Source organism: Sapajus apella, unplaced genomic scaffold, assembly GCF_009761245.1.
Source record: "Sapajus apella isolate SASKATOON/1434 unplaced genomic scaffold, GSC_monkey_1.0 scaffold12, whole genome shotgun sequence".
Lineage (NCBI taxonomy): Eukaryota > Metazoa > Chordata > Mammalia > Primates > Cebidae > Sapajus > Sapajus apella.
The window spans coordinates 4,196,209-4,217,936 of record NW_022436952.1 but is presented as its reverse complement, the minus strand read 5'-3'; the positions used below and the strand labels follow the sequence as shown (position 1 = coordinate 4,217,936).

Here is a 21,728-nt window from a genome sequence, read left to right as displayed (position 1 = left end):
AGCTATGCAGGAGGCTGAGACAGGAGAATTACTTGAACTCGGGAGGCAGAGGTTGCAGTGAGGCAAGATCACTCCCCTGTACTCCAGCCTGGACAACAGTGAGGCTCCGTCTCAAAAAAAAAAAAAAAGAAACTGAATAAATGAATGAACTTGGGCAGCCTGAACCAGTTTAGTGATAATAACCAGGCCAGGCAGAGAAGAAGTAGTAAATCACAACATAACCCTAAGTTGTCTATAGATTTCTGATGCTGTCATGCAGTATGTAGTTTCTCTTAATGCATCAGAATAAGGCCCATGCCCGACAGTGATAGCCAGTCCTCTAGTTGACTTCGTTGCCCACTGTGGTCTGGCTTCTGCCCTTCCTACTCCACCATTCTGCAATAGGATGACACTGGCCAGTCCCTGCTTTTTAAACCTCTTTCCTTAGCTTATTCTTTGCTGGTTCTACTCCTACCTCACTTATTTACTTATTCCCTCTATTTACTTCTCTTTCTCTGTCTCCTAGATGTGAATTATCTCCCGGGGCTTATTTCTCGAAACTTTTGCCTTTTCACTTTACATACTCTGTCTCCTGATGCGAGTTTTTATTGCTATTGACTCTCAAGGCCTGGGAAGCTGCAGACATATACTTCCTGACATATACAATCACTTCATGAATTTCCAACACTTATCTCACACTCAACAAGTTGCAAACAAGCTCATTATCTCTCCCATTTCTTCTCTCTTTCCAAATCTACTCTTCCTATAATATTCTCCGTTGTCCTCTCTGCATAGTGGCTGTTTGAAGTCAATGTCTGTATATTATTCTGCTTCTATCAACATTTAGCACTGTGCCTGAAACAGAGCTCAGTGACTACTTACTAAACAAGGAAGGAAGGAAGGAAAGTAAGAAGAAAGAAAGAAAAGCATGAACAACTATACTGCTATTTGCTTCAAATACAAAATTACGGTTGACAGTGTTTTAAAAAACTGCACAGATTGCAATTTTGCCTAAAGCTAGCATATTAGCCCAGGATAGAGGGAAACATTAAATTGTATTTCTAACTTAAGGTATAACAATCAGACCCAAAAGATATAAAGGGTTCTTGGACGAGAAGGAAATGAGTATAAGGATTAAGAATTAGAAGATTCTTGCTCTTTTTAGCATTAAATTAAAAAAATATATATATAAGAAAATAATTTAACATTTGCCATCTTCCTCCCTTCCTTCCTCCCTGGTTTTCAAATAATGGAATTAGAGCACTGAGAGATAATGGAAGAAACTCAGCACTGACTTCTCCTAGGTGAATATACGACATTGAAAGCACACAAGGGAATAAGCTATCTTGTCACTGGAACATGTTCATCCCTGGGGTGAAGTGTAACAACTGCTTAACAGCTGCCCAGTAACATACTTCAAGGCTGCAAGCAAAGATACATCCTAGCTTTACCAGAAACTGTGGAAGAAATATTGTCTGGCAGCATAAAACTAAAATGGAATCTGGCCAACTAAGAATCTATGTCCTTTCTATTTCACATGGCAAATTCTAATGAACCTGGAGAGGTTTCTGGTAACAATATTCAAGTAACATCAGATGGGTATCAGTAATTATAGGGAAAGGGCAATATGGTATTTAACTTATTTTTTCCACTGAAAGTAGAGTTGAATGCCTTTTTTTTTTTTAAGTTTCTGATAAAAGAACATGGGCTTTGGAGTAAGACAGAACCGAGGTTCAAGTTGTACTAACTAGCTGTGTGACCTCAGCAAGTTATTGGACTTCTGTGAATTTTCTCATTTGTGTTGCAATAATGATAATATCTATATCTAATAGGGCTGTTATAGTAATGAAACCAAGTAAAATAATATATATAAAGGCGTAACATAGTAGCTGACACATAATATGTTCATGACCTTGAGATAGGCAAAGACTTCTTAGCTATAACACTGAAAACATGATTCATAAATGAAAATATCCTACAACTCAATAATAAGACAAATAATCCAATTTTAAAATGCACAAAAGTAGTCTTTAGCTTTTCTAAGGTAATAAATAAAATTTTAAAAATGCACAAAAGATGTGAATTAACATTTCACCAAGGAAATTATATGAATGGACAACAGAACAATAAAAAGACACTCATTATCATCAGTCATTAGAGAAGTGTGAATTAAAACCATAATGAGATTCGACTTCACACCTGCTAGAATGGTTACTATGAAAAAGACACAATAAAGAGCATTGGCAAGGCTGTGAAGAAAATAGAAACCTTATCCATTGCTGGTGGGAGTGTAAAATGATACAGCCATTTGGAAAACAGTTTGGCAGTATGGTGGGCAGCCTTCTAAAACCGCCCCTAGCATTCACACCTTTGTATAATGTTCCCCTCCAGTGTGGGCTAGACCTGGGTGATTGCTTCTAATGAAAAAAACATGGAAAAGTGATGGAATGCATCCATTCTGTCTCTCTCTCTCTCTCTCTCTCTCGTGCTTCTTGCAAGCTTCTGGGATGAAGTAAGCTGAAGAACAATGAACTGAAGGCAGTGTCTGGCCAACCTCCAGTGAAGAAATGAGGCCTTCAGTCTAACAGTCTTCAGAAACTAAATCCTGACAACAACCACATGAGTGAGTTTGGAAGCTAGCTGATCCTTCCCTAGTCAAGTCTTTAGATGAGACCATAGTTCAGGTCAATATCTGGTTAGCAGCCTTGAAAGAGACTGAAGGAGAGGACCCAGATACGCTGTGCTTGCATTCCTGGGATAATATGTTTTAAGTTGCTAGAGTTTGGGGTCATTTGTCACACAGCGATCAATAACTAATATAGGGGCAGTTTCTTATAAAATTAAACATAAATTTACCATACAAGCCAATAATTCTATTCCTAGGTATCTGCTCAAAAGCAGTGAAAACCTATGTCCACATAAATACTTGTACATAAAATGTTCATAGAAGTAAAAATGCAAACAATTTAATGTCCATCAAACAGTGAATTGATAATCAAAATGTACCATATAAATACAATTGTATTCTTTTTTTTTTTTGAGACAGAGTCTGACTCTGTTGCCTAGGCTGGAGTGCAGTGGCATGATCATGGCTCACTAGGCAGCCTCGACGTCCTGGGCTCAAGCAATCCTCCCACCTCAGCCTCCTGAGTAGCTGGTACTATTTTTTAATTTTTTTTTTTTTTTGTAGAGACGGGGCCTCTCTCCGTTGTCAGCTACTCCAGAGGCTGAGGTGAGAAGATCACTTGAACCCAGAAGTTTGAGATCAGCCTGGGCAACATAGTGAGATCCCATTTCAAAAATTTTAAGAAAAAATCAAAGAAACAAACTACTGATACATGCAGCAACATAGGTGAACTTCAAAAACTTGATGCTAGGTAAAAGAAGCCAGAAACAAAATATTACATATTGTATTATTCCATTTATATGAAATGCCCAGAAACAGTAACTCTTTAGAGACAGAAGTAAGATTAGTGGTTGCCTGAGGCTGCAGGCAGGAATGGGATCAACTACAAACAGGTCCAAAGGGTTTTTTAGGGTGATGGAAATGTTCTAAAATGTGGTGGTAGTTGTACAACTCTGTAAATTTTCTAGAAAAGTCATTGAATTGAACACTTAAAGGTACATAAATTATAAGCACATTAAAGCTGTTTTAAAAAGAAATCTATACAGATAAACAAAACAAAATAAAATTGATAGCTCTGATACTGACTCTGTCCCAAAAAGAGAATGTTTAGCTACCCATTCACCAACGATTACAAGAAGCATCGTGATTAAGTATAGTTTTCAAGCTATGATTACTTCCATATGACATATGCTCAGAAGACTATCTTTAACTCCTTTTGTTCCTGTGCTACTGATTTCATTCCCTTTCAACAAAATTAACAAGATTTAGCTCATTGAAAAACACAAGGGGTACCTGCTACTTGACAGTAGGAAAGGAGGATTAAAAAATTCAAGTATAGGAGAGTTGGCCTGATTGGACATTTCCCATACTTAGTTATTTTATTATCAATTTCAGACAAATACGTAACTACTGATTTTTGCTTTTTCTAAATTGGGCTAAAATCCATAAGGATCCAGATACATAAGAATGTATTACTTCTTTGTCATATTTTGTGCTTTTATGGACCATACTGTCCCACCTTCTATTCTGTTAATAATTTAGTATGTTTTACTAGGCTGTGATTATTAATTAGTTAATGAGCACTATCTCTGAACTGCAAAGCAGCAGTGGTATAAATGCATCTGGGGAAGTTCTCTGAGGGTTCATTCAGGAAGGTGAGGTGTCTCATAAGACAAAATAAGAAAATAAAGAATTATCTTTTTTATATGATCTCATAGAGAGAATGAACTAGTACAACCTGAAGGACTAGAACCAGAAAATCAAGCTGATGGTAAATAAGGAATAGGTCATATAAAAATGCCAGAGAGAGTTCTGGGCTCCAAGTAAAGAAGAGAGGTAATAATGGACCATTAAATGTTGTTTGTTCAAATGTCGGTGGATGGGAGGTATTACCACAGCCTAGACTGACTTAAAAGAAGTTAACAAAGAGCCTTTCCTATTTTCTCTAGGGCTGCTATGAACTTACTTGAGGAGTAAGAAAGGGTAACAAGGTACTGGCTGAGATTTCTGCTTCTGTAGACGCAGGTGCAGAAAAGCCTGGTTCTAACACATCTTGTCAATGTCTTTAATGCCACCAGACTGATGAATATAGTGAAATATCTATCATGATCCCATTTTTACTTATTCAGTTGACATAATTAGCAAATCTATTAAGGGTAAGGTCACAAATTATTTTTGAATATTAAACCGTGGCTCTCCATATGTTACTGTTTAGACAGCATCACCCACTGCAGAATATATTTTTCAGGACTGTCATTTCTGCAACCTCAAATCTAGATCCAAATGCAGTCAGTTAAAGCAGATTTCAACCAGGCAGCTAAATGAGAAAACATCTGGACCTACCAGTCAAAATGAGAAAGGTCACATGTTAAATCCAGATAATCTTGTTTATTGGTGTTTGAAGGTTATACACCAAGGGCTGGATTACCAGGGTCCTCCTTTAGGCCTAGTACTGACATCTTCATTCACCTGCTGTGTGTGTGTCACTTTAAAATCCAAAGCTTTGAACGTATTGTGTTATTAGTTACCTCAAATGTAATTTTCCTAATTCTGAGCCTGAATACTACGTCAACCTATTGCTAGACTGCTGATTAGATCCCAGGAGAAACCACAGGACAGAACTGTCAGGGGCAGATGATGTCTATTCTTTTAAAAACTGTTTTCCAAATTTCCATTCAGCATTTTTCTATGGATGAAGCAACTGTAATTTTCTCCCTCAAAATTAAGAAAAAGAAAAGGCCTTTGAATAAGCAAGGAATAAAATTAAAAGATTGATGTAGGATTTAGGGATAATGAGGACGAAAGGTGGATTGTATCTATTACATTATTTTTTATAATTAGTGTTCTTTTGTATACAAACAACTGAACCAAAATTTTTGTTGGAAGCAACTCCACATACCAATGCATATAAAACTATTAAGAAAACAGCAACGTCAAGTGTCTTAAGACTTCACATGCTTTGGTCAGGTCTTTTTAATCTTTTCTAGGTTATGAACATCTTTGAGAACTGTACTCTTTGCCTAGAAAAAGGTACACCTACCCATAAACACAAAATTTCACATACTATTGATCGGTTTCTCAAACCCTGAGATCTCAGCTTTAAGAATCTCTGCCTTTGACCTTTAGATAGGCTCGGGCTTACAGACACCTCTGTGCTACATTTTGTATACTTCATATAATAGTGGTAGGTATTTTTCTAATGTTTTGCTCCAGCACCCTTGAAAGAATTTTGAAAAATTATATAACTCTCTTATGCATAGCAGACAATAAGTGCATACTAGGTTGATAACTATAATTTTTCATCATGAGTTTAAATATTTTAAAATGAAAGCATACAGTTCGTGTGTTGTAAATAATGATAGTTTAAACTGTTACCACACCCTTTCAAATGTATCTACTTAGGAATATATACATATTTGTAATTTGATTTACTCCATCATAAATTTAAAAATACATAATAAGCTTTTCAAGAAAATCAGAAAATTTCTCTTTGAACTTCTATTTCCATTTCACTTCCCCCATGGAATTTTATCCTAATGTAGTACTCTTTATATGCTTGAGTCATCTATTGTTCAATCCATTATATGTATCTGCAGCAAAACAAAAAAAAAACCCAATAAAGTAATTTTGTTAACATAAAGTGCTATGTGTCAAAATGTGTTTTCTTCTGGGTTGAATTAGCATTACAATTATTAACATACAATGGAGTAAAACAATATAAGTATATTATAATTTTTGATCAATAATTACCAAATGCAAAAAGTAAAATTTGTTGGGAATGTGTCTCCTAATGAGAAGGATAGAGGGGAAATAATTCATGAAAGTCTGATAAAAGAAATTATCTAACTGATCTATTGTTTGGCATCCTGGACGTACTTACTCCTTAGAGATGGGTGAGAAATGTTCTTTTCTTTTACAAAGTGGAGAAGGAAGGCTGGGCATGGTGGCTCATACCTGTAACCTCAGCAATTTGGAAGACCAACGCAAGAAGATCACTTGAGCCCAGGTGTTCAAGACCAGCCTAGGCAACACAGTGAGACCAATCTACAAAAAATTAAAAAATTAGCAGGGCATGGTGGTGCGTGCCTGTAGTCCTAGTTACTCAGGAGGTTGAGGTTGCTTGAGCCCAAGAGGTCAAGGCTACAGTGAACTGTGATTATCCCACTGCACTCCAGCCTGGACAACAGAGCAACAACCTGTCAAAAGAAAAGAAAGAAGGGGAGGGGAGGGGAGGGGAGGGGAGGGGAGGGGAGGGGAGGGAAAGGAAAAGAAGGGGAGGGAAGGGAAAGGAAAGCAAAGGAAAGGAAAATAAAGGAAGGAGAGGGAGAGAGAAAGAAGGAAGGAAGGAAAGAAAGAAAGAGGAAGAAATAAAGCAAGCTAGTTCAATGGCAGCAGTCTTCTAGGCAGATCAGTTTTAGGAAGAGAGGAAGAGAATATACTGAAGTTGTGGACCTGGAAACTGATTCTCTTAAAATCATTTACTCCCATGCAATCCTTGGAAAGTTTTCCCAGCGTTTGAAGAACACTACTAAAATAAAAGACCCCATTGCCAAAATGTACTCACATGCTGTTCTTCACTTTAGTTAATGAGCCAATACTTACTTAGTGAGCACTTGTGAACATTGCAGGGGATAAATGGATAAATGGATGGTTCGATGGAAAGGCAGAAAGCAAAATGGATAAACACTGAGTGTTTACTATATTCCCAGAACTTTGGCATAAAAGAATACAACTATAAACTGTCCTTGCCATGTCTTTGGGACACAATCAAGTACACAATAAGACCCGGCCACAACACAGTGTGTACAAATTTGGATGTAACAGAATTGCTGATTGCCTCCAGTTGTCTACCCTTGCCCACTTCTCTGACAACAGCAAACTAAAGTTATTATGTTATGGGAATGGATAGGAAGTAACTGCCTCATGATCATTTGGGTCTTTTAAGGTTTAATGTATGGTCAATTGTGTCCAGTCTAAGCTTCACTGTCATTGATTTGTGCTTTTTGTTAACAGTATATACTAAAAAAAAAACCCTGCCAAAACCAAAAAAAAACCCATCTACTATATTTACTATATTTCATTTACTTGTAATAACGTGACCCCCCATATTTTACAAGATAAAATTTCTGGATCCCATCTACTATGTTGTGCAGAGAGCTCATGTACTCTTCTCATCTCTAACACTATTCTCTTTCATGCGAATTACAAAATAAAAACAAAAACAAAACAGAACACCCAAAACCCAAAATCCCTTTGGGCTGACAAATTACAAAAACAAAAAAAAAAAAGATAGTTCTCATGAGCCAGGACAGGATTTCGTTCAGTCTTCAGTCCAGTGGTGTGCTGGTAAATGCTTAACAACCAGCTCAGGATGGGGGAAAGGCTTATTGGTGGCATTTACTGATGTCAGTGGTATAAATACTCCACCATGGCCAATTTCAAGCTACCAACATGGAGTCAGCCAGCATGCAAAATTCCTGAAAATTTAACAAGCAACTATGAGCTGATTCTGGCATACCACTGGGACTCCTCATTTATCCCTCAGCAGGGTATCTTCCTGTAGCTATCAAACTGCACCAAGGTATACAATGACTCGGGTCACCATGCCTGGTGTCAAAGTTTATTTGAACAGCAGAATTCACTTGGCAAGAAAAGCTGCTATGAAAGTTAGCAGGTACATAAGGGTGTTTTATGCATTCTCTTAATCCAGCTGAAAGGAGGCACCGACACTACTGCTTCCAGGATAAAGAAAGCAAAAAGAAGGGAGAAAACTCTCCAGAGGATCCACTAAGGACAGTGGGCCGCCCAATTTTTCTGTTAACCATTGCAACTGCCTATGGCCCTTTTGCAGATGTCAAATATCTTCCTATACATTCCTTTTAGTTTGCTGTGCTAACAGCTTAGTTATGAAAAAACAAATCCAAAGATGTTTTCTGTTAAAAAGTTTCAAGGACCAGGCACAGGGGCTCATGCCTGTAAACCCAGCACTTTTGAGAAGCCAAGGCAGGAGGATCAATTGAGTCCAAAAGTTCCAGAGCAGCCTGGGCAACATAGTGAGACCCCATATCTACAGAAAAAAAAAAAAATTAGCCATGCGTGGTAGCATGCAACTGCAGTCACAGCTACTCTGGAGGCTGGGGTGGGAGGATCACTTGAGCCCAGGAGGTTGAAGCTGCAGTGAGCCGAGATCGTGCCACTGCACTCCAGCCTCAGTGACAGAGTGATTAAAAAAAAAAAGAGATTCAGGGAGCGATGTCTTGGTTTTATCACTAACAGAACTTACCCGTTGGACACAGCACAAGCTGAAAAGCTCTACCCATGGTAAGCACTTACAGAAATCCCCTGTGAGTGAACTTCTGCAGCAGAGCACTGCTGATTTTGTCAGATAACCCCTGCATCCCATGAGTGACAGGTCTTGATCTGGGCTTGAGAGATGTAATATTTTGATAAAAAACGGCACTTCCTTTTGAAGCATACATTTGCGTGTGCTGAGCAGTACCGCGGGAGCCTCAGCCAGTGCCTAGGCGAGGCTGACTCGGTCTCTCCCAGCTCGCTCCAGCCACCCTTCTTCACACATCTAAATGTGGTGGTAATTAGCATCCATAAACCACACATGTGGCTTAGTTTCCCTCCCCCACCCTTTCAAAAGCATCAAAGTAGTTGCACACCTCAAAAGGGCCTGAGACTATGCCATGGAAAGCTACTGAAGATGAGAGCTGTCTCCTAAGAGGGGGAAGAATTATATTTTTCAGCAAATTTTCTAATTAAAGTTCTTATCTTTGATCTAAGCATCTACATTGCACAAGATGTCACAATAGAGAAAATGTAAGGCCTTTCAAAATGATCAAATTCAACTTTTCTCATGAAATCTGGCAAGACCCATAGCTCTTACAGGATGGAAATAATTAAATGCATACACTGATTGATCACCACTGTACAATTCATTAAAAAAGAAATCTATTTCATGATGGGTATCAGATCTATTTGATATTTAGTTGGGGTCAGGAGATGAAGGGTGTACTGTGTTGAACAATGTCCCTTCTAAATTCATGTCCTCCTGGAACCTCAGAATGTGACTTTATTTGGAAATATCGTCATAGTAGATGTAGTTAGTTAAGATGAGGTCACACTGAATTAGGGTAGGCCCTAAATCCAATGGCTAGTTTCCCTAGAGGAGAAGAAAAACAAGAGATGCCCACAGAGAAGAAGCCTGCATGACAACAGAGGCATGAGCCAAGGAATACCAAGCATTGCTGGAAGCCACCAGAAGCTAGAAAGAGGCAAAAAAGAATTCCTCCTAGGCTCTTCCCATGGTCCTGCTGACACCTTGATTTTGAACTTCTACCCTCCAGAACAATGAGAGAAAAAAGTTCTGTTGTTTTGTCACCCTGCTGTGGTAATTTATTATGGAAGCCCTGGGAAACTAAGACAAAGGGTAAATGTGCAACTGGGGCAGGGTAAACAGCTAGTGTTGATGGGTATCGAGGTATATTATGTGCTTATTACCCCTACGGCAGCTCCAGAACAAATGGCTTGTGTAAGTAGAAAGAGATAGTGGCTGATGGGGCTGCTGAAAAATGGAGGGCCCATAGAGTGCTAAATACAGGGGGTCAGTAGCCAAACTTTTATTCCTCAACTATTCAAAGAAGAAAAATAATACTATCAGCAAATGCATCACAAACCTCATAACATATATGCTCATGACAGAATCTTTCCTTCTATTTTCCAAGTAGGAAATGGCAAAGATGGGAATCCAATTTCAGAGGAAGAAGGACTGAAACAAAAAGCTGCAAGAGTTCCATTTCAGTCATTCTGCCCTTAAGGCCATGTCTTTTCCACTTGTTTAAGCACCTAATTACATTCTATCTGAAATTGTTTGTACATGACAATTGCCTTGCTGGGATGACATCCCACCATCTTGTGTCTTATCTCTACCAAGTTAATATCCCTCAGTACACTGGCATGAAACACATCTCTCTAGCCTTGATACTCAGAGGTTTTTATTTTATTGTGTTGCTCTGTGATCACAGGCCAAGATATAAGCAACAAGAATATTCTTTCTCATGATATGTTGTAGTATTGTTTTAACTCTTGCTTTTGACATCACAGTATCTCACTGACATTTTAGATCCAAGTAGAAGGTCCCAAATCTTTTGTATGGATCAAAGTGCATGTGATATTCCCAGCACTCACTGGATGCTAAACAAAAATAAAGACACTGTTCTCTGGGTTATTTCCTATGGCTCAAGTTCAGTCCGAAGATAGTTACAGTTGGTCACTAAGAGGAGGAGAAATAATAACTGTTCATAGAAGTTAATGAGCAGGCTGGAAAAAGAACTCTGAACTTCCTCATTTTTTGTGTTTTCCAATCTGGCTGGATTATACCACTTCATAGGTAAGTGTTCTTAGAAAGATGTAAATATAGGTTAGGGCTCCTTTTTTCAAAAAGTTTATGATATAATGGTGTGAAAGCTTGTCATGCACAAACAATTTTGAATAGAATATAATTCGATGTTTAAACAAGTACTAATTGAACATGCCCTTAAAAATTCAGCTCTGAGACCACACGGTGGGAGGTGGGTATAAAAAGGCCTCCTGAAGAAACAAACTTGAGTTGATGTAAATATTCCCAGTACATTAGCTTGTTAGATTTAAATTTTCATGAATAAAGGAGAAAACCAACTAAATGTTAACACAACATTTAGTCTACATATGGCTTTATTCATGTCTAATTTATGTAAATAGAGTGATTATCAACTATATGTTCATGTGATAAACAGCTGTTAGTGACATATATTTTTCTAATTTTTAAAATAATAGTGTTAGAATCCTCACTGATGCCCTTTTGAAATGTTTACACAAACATTGCTCCTTTCAAGAGCCAAAACTTTTCTTAACTCATTATACAATAAATGTATACACTAGGTTAGGAGTAAAATTATGGCCTGCAGGTCAAATACAACCCACTGCCTATTTTTGTAAATAAAGTGTTATTGGTACAAAGCCACTCACATTCATTTATGGACCTTCTACAGTTGTCTTACCTTGCAATGGCAGAGTTGAGAAGATGCAACAGGTTGTACAGCCCACAAAGCCTAAGATATTTACTATTTGGTCCTTTACAGAAAAAGTTTGCCAATACCCACATTAAGCTCCTGGGAATATATTATAAAAAAAGTACCACAATGTCTGTGGGATCGTGAGCAAGTGTATTTATGTTCAATGTTAACACTTTTGTTTGTTGTGTCATTTTCTTGAGATGGAGGCTTGGTCTGTCACCCAGGCTTCAGTGCAGTGGTATAATCTCAGCTTATTGCTGCAACCCCCACCTCCTGGGCTCAAACGATTCTCCTGCCTCAATCTCCTGGGTAGCTGGGATTACAGGCATGCACCACCATGCACAGCTAATTTTTGTATATTTAGAAGAGAAGGGGTTTCACCATGTTGGCAGGGCTGGCCTTGAACACCTGACTTCAGGTGATCTGCCTGCCTCAGCCTCCCAACATGCTGGGATTATAGGCATGAGCCACCATGCCTGGCCAATGTTAATACTTTTAAGAAGTTTTTTCCTAAGCATTGTGCCTCTTTCCAAAAATATAATAAAAAGCTTGTTCCAAGTATTTTTGTTTTGTTATCAAAATAACCCTAGTGGGGTAAAGACTTTTTCCCCTAAAAATTAGTCTGTCCTTTCACAAAAGAAAAAATAAAGTGAGTGTTTCTATCAGGGTGTGAAATTTTCTATAAAACAATTTTTTAAGAGCTATAAAGATGCACATGATATTTCATTTTTTTAACATATAAATTAAACATGATTGCAATGATTCTGAATTTTAAACACCCCTGACAGGTCTTGGTTCCTAAAACCTTTAAAATGACATTAAAAAAATAAATGGTTCCATTAAACTTAAAAAGAATAGAATTCTCTAAAGCATATTTTTAAATAATTATTACACTATAACTAAATTTCCCTAATTACCTTTAAAAGTATGATTCTCATTCTAGTCTTTTCTCTTTTTATAGATGGAGTCTTGCTATATTGCCCAGGCTGGAGTGCACTGGCTATTCATAGATGTGATCATAATGCACTCCAGCCTCAAACTCCTGGGCTCAGGTGATCCTCCTGCCTCAGCCTCCTGAGTAGCTGGGACTACAGGCTTGTGCCACAGCACTGGGCCCAACTCTAGTCTTAATGTTTTCCTGTGCTGCATAAGGCAGTGGTGCCTTATTATGCAATACGTATATCTTTTATTGTCAATGCTGTTTTTAAATTCTATTGTTTTTATAATTTAGTGTGTATAATTTATATATACTGATCACATTATATATTTTATAAAAGTAGGGTCCTGGTAACCACCTTTTCCAAACATATATGACCCAGATTAAGTGCCAGTGTTAATAGTATAGTACAGTGGTCTCCCCTTATCCACAGAGGATACTTTCTAAGACCCTCAGTGGATGTCTGAAACTGAAGATAGTGCCAAACCCTATATATAGTCACATGCTCCTTAACCATGAGATGCTTTCTAAGAAATGCATCATTAGGTGATTTCCTCATTATGCAAACATCATAGAATACACTATTTATACAAACCTAGACAGTATGGCCCACTACAACCCCCAGGTATATGGTACAGCTTATTGCTCCTAGACTGTATAGCATGTTATATATATAGTATATCACTGTACTGAATACTGTAGGCAACTGTAACACAATGGTAAGTATTTGTGTATCTAAAAATAGAAAAGATACAGCAAAAATAGGTCTTAACATATGAGACCACCACTGTTTTTGCAGTCCATCATTGACCAAAATGTTATGTGGTATAAGACTGAATACTATATTTTTTCCTAAACCTATGATAAAGTTTAATTTACAAATCTGGCACAGTAAGAGATTAATAACAACTAACAATAAAATAGAACAATTATAACATTATACTATAATAAAAGGTATGTGATTACTGACGCTCTCTCAAAATGTTTTACTGTGCTATACGCACCTATTTTGGGATAATGTTTGACCATGGAACTGAAACTGCACAAGGTGAAACCGCAGAGAAGGGGGACTACTATAATCTGTTTGCAGATTAATCGCAAAATAATGGAATGATCTTTCAGCATTAAAATTGCCTATTCAGGCCAGGTGTGGTGTAATCCTAGCACTTTGGGAGGCCGAAGTGGGCAGAACACTTGAGGTCAGGAGTTCGAGACCAGTCTGGCCATTTAGTAGAGATGGTAAAACCCTGTCTCTCCTAAAAATATAAAAATTTGCCAGGCATGGTGGTACATGCCTGTAGTCCCAGCTACTCAGGAGGCTGAGGCACAAGAATCACTTGAAATTAGGAGGCAGAGGTTACAGTGAGATCGCGCCACTGCACTCCAGCCTGGGCAATAGAGCAGCAACAAAAACAACAACAAAATTAGCCTATTCATTTCTTTCTGAGTAAAGCTTAGAGTAAATAACGGTTTCTTTTCTCTTTCCCAAATTATTTAGGGCGATTGATCATATCTTCTATTCTCTATCAAGAACTCATGACACTCCCAGACCCCTAGCAACTGGGAAAAATACTTCTCTACACAGACATCCTATTAATCCATTGACATGTAGTTGGAGGTAAGGTGATACTATCGTATGGGTTCCTAACAAGGTGCTTCACCACTTGGGTCTTTACAGTATTAAATTCCTATTGTTGAATGGAAATTATTGGTTTCTTGTTTATGTTTGGGTATTTAATCTTTTTTTTTTAACCCCAAATTACCTGAAAATACAAAACTCATAGGTTACCTCTGAGCCCAAAGCAAATTTATAACATAAATTATAAATTCCCAAACCAACAGTTGCATAGGGATCACTATTTCAACTATAAACTTAATAGTATTACCTACCAGAAGTCAGAAACCATAACTCACACAAAAAAGCAAGCCACAGGCACAGCTATCATTTGCCTCATTTTGAGTGAGACTCCATGGATGTCACCTTCAAGTTACATGAAGCTGATACAACATCATATGCCTTTCCTCAGCAGAAATGACCACATCCTGTGCCAGACAGCATTTTTCTGTCTCTGTGGTTAAAAACTGGTACAAATTAATGTATAGCTCGGCACAGCTGGAATGTTAATTGAAGCTGTGATTTGAATCTCAGAAGTTTTAGACAAAGAACTCCATTTCTTGATCTCTTAAGACATTTAAGACAAAAGAAAAAGACTCTGAGAAATGATTTTCTTTTCTTGAGACGGAGTCTCACTCTGTTGTCCAGGCTGTAGTACAGTGGTGCGATCTTGGCTCACTGCAACCTCTGCCTCCTGGGCTCAAGTGATCCTCCCACCTCAGCCTCCCAAGCAGCTAGAAATACAGGCACACACACAGCTAATTAAAAAAAATTTTTTTTGACCAATTAAAACAATTCTTTATGTGTAGGAAAAAAATTTTTTGTTTGTAAAGATGAGGTTTTGCCATATTGCCTAGGCTGGTCTCGAACTCCTGACCTCAAGTAATCCACCTACCTTGGCCTCCCAAAGTGCTGGGATTACAGGGGTAAGCCAAGCCACTGCGCCCGGCCTATTTTCTTTTCTTCCTTTAAAAAACACATATATCCACACATATAACCAACCTAGGGCTTTCATTTAGTCACCTACTCAACAAATATTTATTGCATACCTACCACAGTAGGGCCAGGTACTGTTCTAGGTGCTGTAAATATCTAACAAGTTAAAAAACAGCCCAAGATCCAGGTTAATAAAGGCTGGAAGGAAAGCAGACACTAAACAAAACTCCAAAGTTATCTGTGTTCAGTGTCATGCGATGAATTAAAATAGGGGACTGTGTTAAAATAATGACTGAATTTTGCCAGGAAAAGCTTCTCTGATGAAATGACATTTAAGATGAGATCTGAGTAACTTTCATAAAGCAAAAGTGATTAGATTTATCAACATAAATATTACCATAAAATGTGAGTAATAATAATGTAATGCTCAAAACTTACAAAAGACCCTGGAAGTAAGTATTCTGTAATGCTAATAGAGACTATCTTTGGGTGGTAGGATAGAGGTGGGTTTTTTTTTTTTTTTTTCTTTCTATTTCAATGAACTTTCCAAACTGTGGTATAATACAAAAACATATTTGGTCTTTGTTCCTGCTCCCAGGACCAGGCACAGAACTTCTTAAGCCCTTGGAATTTCCTGAGTGATAGGAGTGTCTTTTTTTTTTCCTCACTAGATCCTCCTGCCTCAGCCTCTAAGTAGCAAGGACAGGAGTGTCTTTTGCATTCATAACGAGCCCCTTTCAATAGCACCTTAGATTATGCTAATGAGGTAGCTAGGGCTCGGGCCCCTAGATAGCCTCAGAATGGAGCTGTTCACTAGAAGGACCTAGTAATTAGAGAGTTGGACTTTCAGCCCCACCCACTGACCTCAAGGAAGAAGAGGGAAGAAAGGGGGCTGGAGACTGAGTCCTATAAACATCCTTAACAATGAGATTCAGAAAGCTTCCAGGCTGGTGAATACAGAGAGGAGCTGGGGGTGTGGCATGCCCAGAGAAAGTATGGAAGCTCCATGTCCTCCCTACCTTGCTCTATGCTTCCCTTCCATTTGGCTGTTCCTGAGCTGTATCTTTTATAATAAACTGGTAATGGTAATGTAAATAAATTTATTTACTGGTAATGTAAATAAATTTTTTGAGTTCTGTGGGTCATTCCAGAAAATTATCAAACCTGAAAAAGGGTGTGGGAACCCTCAAATTTGTCCAATTTGGAAGAAGTGTGGGTCACCTGGAACTCAGAAACATGTGGTTTGGAAGGATAAAGATAAAAGGGTAGGGGATGAGGAAACTTTGATTCCTGAGTGGCCATATAGTCACCTATGGAGCAGCCACTGGGCTGCGGCCAGTTACTAAAGGTAAAAGTTACCAATGAAGTTTATAAATGAACCCAACTCCTGGGGTGTTGATTCACTGAATGCTTAAGGAAATGCAAACTAATAAGAAAAAAGTGAAATACACAATCCAATGGTTATTGTTATCTGTAACAGCGAAAATGAAAGTTAAAAAGAGTGTTGGGTTGGACCTTATTGTTGGACCAAGCTCAGATTCCAGTGGGCCTGAACTTTGGATGCTAGACTCAAAGCTGCCTCTAACGGGAAAAAATATGTGGGAAAAAAACAGAAAATGCCTCCAAGATCTCTGGTCACCAAAAAGAGGGTCCAGGTAGGGGAGGGCAAAACCAAGAAACTACTGAAACCAGGGGGTATAGTGTGAAAAAGCTACTTTATTTTATAGGTCAGTACCAACAGCTTCTTAAAGAATTTTTACTAAAATGGATTGTGAGAATAACTAATTTAAGCGGAGTATCTTGGCTTTTAAATGCTTCAGCGTGGAAGAGCATGTTTAGGTTGCTACAGGATCCATAGCTCACTATGGAACAATCACAGATGGCTACACATAATCCAGACACATAGCAAGTTGTTCCCAAGGGAACAGCTGACCTGGTGGACCAGATATGAGCCATTATAAGGTCCATTTACCCGCAGAAGGGGAACTATCTGACTTCCCCTTTCAATGGAACAACCCAGATGAAGCAGCTGATACGCTTCATATGCAAACCATGTGGACCTGACTTTGTGATAATCAGGATTCATGTACTGAATATGCCCATTACCCAGGTGATATGGTTTGCTGTGTCCCCATCCAAATCTTATCTTGAATTGTAAGCCCCATAATCCCATGTCATGGATGGGACCTGGTGGGAGGTAACTGAATCATGGGGGCAGTTTCCCCATGTTCTCGTGATAGTGAGTGGGTTCTCACAAGATCCGGTATTTACCCTGCTGGCACTCACTCTCTTCTGCTGCCCTGTGAAGAGATGCCTTCTGCTATGATTGTAAGTTTCCTGAGGCCTTCCCAGCCATGCATAACTGTGAGTCAATTAAACCTCTTTTCTTTATAAATTACCCAGTCTTGGGTATTCACAGCAGTGTGAAAGTGGACTAATACTGTAAATTGGTACCACAGAGAATGGGGTGTTGCTATAAAGATATCCAAAAATGTGGCTGCAACTTTGGAACTGGGTAACAGACAGGGGTAGGAACAGTTTGGAGGGCTCAGTGGACGATAGAAAAATGTGGGAAAGTTTGGAGCTTCCTAGAGACTTAGAGGGCTCAGAAGACAGGAAGATATTGGGAAGCCTTGGAACTTCCTAGAGACTTGTTGAATCCTTTTGACCAAAATGCCGACAGTGATATGGACAATGAAGTCCAGGCTTAGGTGGTCTCAGATGGGTTGAGGAACTTCTTGGGAACTGGAGCAAAGGTAACTCTTGGTATGCTTTAGCAAAGAGACTGGCAATATTTTGTCCCTACCCTAGAGATCTGTGGAACTTTGAACTTGAGAGAGATGATTTAGGGTATCTGGTGAAAGAAATTTCTTTTCTTTTTTTTTAATTGTATTTGGGATCTGGGGTACATGTGCACGTCCTGCATCCTGCAGGATTGTTACATAGGTACATGCATGCCATGGTGGTTTGCTGTCTCTATTTCCCCCCTCCCCCATTGCCTACATTAGGCATTTCTCCTGGTGTTATCCCTCCCCATCCTCCCCACCCTCCACTGCTGTCCCTCCCCTCCCCTCCCCTCCCCTCCACCCCCTGATCTAGCCCTGTGAGTGTTGTTCCCTTCTCTGTGCCCAAGTGTTCTCATTGATCATCATCTGCCTATGAGTGAAAACTTGTGGTGTTGGTTTTCTGTTCTTGTGTCAGTTTGCTGAGAATGATGGTTTCTAGGTTCATCCATGTCTCTACAAAGGACACAAACTCATCATTTTTTATGGCTGCATAGTATTCCATGGTGTATATGTGCCACATTTTTTTGTCCAGTTTATCATCGATGGGCATTTGGGTTGGTTCCAGGTCTTTGCTATCGTAAACAGCACTGCAATGAACATACGTGTCCATGTGTCTTTATGATAGAACGATTTATAATCCTTTGGGTATATACCCAGTAATGGGATTGCTGGGTCAAATGGAATTTCTATTTCTAGATCCTTGAGGAATCGCCACACTGTCTTCCATAATGGTTGAACTAATTTACGCTCATCTGGTGGAAGAAGTTTCTAAGCAGCAAAGTATTCAAAAGGAAGCAGAGCAACAAATTTGGAAAATTTGCAGTCTGACAATGTGATAGAAAAGAAAAACTCGTTTTCTGAGGAGAAATTCAAACCAGCTGCATAAATTTGCATAAGTAATGGGGAGCCTAATGTTAATTACCAAGACACTGGGGAAAATGTCTCCAGGGTATATCAGAGGACTTCAAAGCAGCCCCTCCCATCACAGGCCCAGAAGTCTAGGAAGAAAAAATGGTTTCCTGGGCTGGGTCCACGGTCCCCCTGCTCTGTGCAGCCTCCCAAAGTTTTAGGATTACAGGCATAAGCCACCATGCCTGGGGCTGTGGATGTTAGTTTTAAGGTAAATGGACAACATCCTGTTTGGAACACCACCACTGTAATTAAGGAAGGTAAAAACAAATCAGCTAGGTGAGCTGAATAATCTGCTATTTTCCTAGAAGTGATGGAAAAATTGAACAGTGATAAATGCCCATATCTTTCAGTTTCTGATTCATGGGCAATGGCCAGCAGCCTGGCCATGTGGTAAGGCAAGAGTGCAATGGAAACCTGGCATATTAAAGGGACTCTCATATGGGACACAGCCCTATGGAAATCACTATGGGAATGAGGGATGCATTAAAGTAAAACATGTCAATGCCCAGCAAAAGACCCTCCTTCCAAATTGGAAGATGATCAGAACCAATTAGTAGGTATCACAGTATGCTTGTTTGAGGTGAGCATGTGGGTCCATAAAATGAGTAGACAGGATGGGGGTGCTACAGCCACTGCAGAAGATGAGCTGAATTCTCTTGCACCCCCTGAGGCACAAAATAGCAACAAACTATTCTGTCTGCCAATAAAAGAGACAGTTATTGTAGATGACTATGGGGAAGACCCCCGGGGGAAGATCCCACACATGGCTGGCCAGTAGATTGCATGGAAGAGCCAATGCTGGTAGTCCCAAGGACAACAAATCATTTTTGTTTTTGTTCTTTTTTTGAGATGGAGTCTCACTCTGTCACCCAGGCTGGAGCACACTGGTGCAATCTCAGCTCACTGCAACTTCCACTTCCCGGCTTCAAGTGATTCTCCTGCCTCAGCCTCCCTAGTAGCTGGAATTACAGGCGAGCACCACCACACCTGGCTATTTTTGAATTTTTTGTAGAGATGGGGTTTCACCAGTTGGCCAGGCTGGTCTTAAACTCCCAACCTCAAATGATCCACCTGCCTCAGCCTCCCAAGTGCTGGGATTACAGGCATGAGTCACTACACCCGGCCTGTTTTTGTTCTTTTGAGACAGGATCTCACTCTGTTGCCCAGGCTGGAGTGCAATGGTGGGATCACAGCTCACTGCAGCCTCAATCTCCCAGGCTCAAGTGATCCTCCAGCTTTAGCCTCCCAAGTAGCTGGGACTACAGGCACAAACCACCACACCTGGCTAATTTATTTGTATTATTATTATTATTATTATTATTTTCACAGAGTTAGGGTTTCACCATGTTACCCAGGCTGGTCCTGAATTCCTGGGCTCAAGTGATCCTCCTGCTTAGGCCTCTCAAAGTGCTGGGATTACAGGTGTGAGCCACTGCACCCATCCTACAAATTGGTTTTGACAGGGATAAACACTGACTCTGGACAGGACTTAGCTTATCTAGTGGTAGACACAAATGGTCAGTACCATGAAAGAATCAGAACAGAAGATATTGCACCAATTTGAATGGCTGAGCCACATTTCTTCATACTAAGGAGTACTCTACTTACAGCCCATAATGTCAAACAATGGGTAAAGAGTTATCCTCTTCAGAGTAATAGTTTGATAGAGAAGTGGAGCAGTCAATTGAAACACTGGTTGTCTAAAACAGGGTGAGGTACAGACATGTAGGGTTGGTTTATGCATTTGCACAAGTGTGAGGTCACACTCAAATGAGCTAAGGGAATGTCCCCACTAGGTAGATTCCTCTGTTTTTCTGGTGGATTAGGGAAGAGAAGGTAGGAGAGGATGCTGATAAGACTATTCAATTCTTGCCAAAGAGGGGGATGTTGGTGTGATGGCTATTCTTTCCTTTTCCTTCCCTACCTCATCACCACAGCTTTCTCTTTCCTGCCAGATGCAGTGGTCGCAAGACCGGCACTGCAACTGCAAGTGCCAGAAACAGAGATGATTCCTAAAGCAAGAAACTGCAACCATAGCTTTAAACATTTATGTCAGAATTCCTAAGGGCCTGATGAGCCAGGCTGTGTCTTTGCCCCATCTGGCAAAATTGGGGTTAATAGTGAATGCAGTTATATTGCCTAGTGGTAGAAATAGCCCACCAATTCTGTACCTGTGTACCCTTACCCTGTATGTATGGGAGTTGACTGAGGGAGAGGTACTTGCTAGACTAGTATTGCTGCCTACAATCTAAACCGGTTCAGTGGCCTAATGTTCCTCCCAAAGGGGGAAAGTTTGGGCATAAACAGTGAGGAGGAGGAAGAGTAGCTGACAGTAAAGGAATGAATAAATGAGTTATGTAACAAGTACTGTCAGTCATCCTAGCAAATTATTAGCATGTGGAGGGGAGTCCCTAATTTTGTAGCTAATCAGACAGAAGTGCAGGTAACTTGGGGACCTGGTACTTGAGACTGGTGTCTGAAGCAAGGGCAGTACTGTGCAGTAATGTGGAACTGAGCCTGTAACCTGTGGGATCTACACAAACATCAGGAATTAGAATCAGATTTGAATTGAATTGGGCCAGGCATGATGGTTCACACCTGTAATCCCAGTTCTTTGGAAGGCTGAGTTTGGCAGATCACTTGAGGTCAGGAGTTTGAGACCAGCCTGGCCAACATGGTGAAACCCCATCACTATTTAAAAAATACAAAAATTAGCCGGGTGTGGTGGTGGGTACCTGTAACCCCAGCTATTTGGGAGGCTGAGGCAGGAGAATCACTACAATGTGGGAGGCAGAGGTTGCAGTGAGCCAAGATTGCACCACTGCATTCTGGCCAGGGCAATAGAGTGAGACTCTTGTTTCAAAAAAAAAAAAAAAAA

At 39.6% G+C, this 21,728-nt stretch overlaps 1 protein-coding gene and 1 long non-coding RNA gene across 4 annotated transcripts in view; both read right to left on the bottom strand.

Annotated features, from left to right (window-relative positions):
* IKZF3 (IKAROS family zinc finger 3) overlaps nt 1-21,728 on the bottom strand; it is a 96,437-nt gene that overhangs the window by 43,426 nt on the left and 31,283 nt on the right. The window contains exon 1 of one of the 3 annotated variants that reach the window (XM_032279807.1): nt 5,063-5,071. The exons of the other annotated variants lie outside the window; for them this stretch is intronic. The gene's annotated coding sequence lies outside the window, so the exon portion shown is untranslated. Of the gene's footprint in view, nt 1-5,062; nt 5,072-21,728 lie in introns of those variants that run through there. 3 annotated transcript variants of the gene reach the window in all.
* On the bottom strand, nt 1,664-15,597 carry LOC116552887. The gene is made up of 3 exons (XR_004269540.1): nt 15,587-15,597; nt 4,158-4,161; nt 1,664-2,443 (listed from the first exon to the last, which is right to left on the bottom strand). It is a non-coding gene; the product is annotated as an uncharacterized LOC116552887 (long non-coding RNA).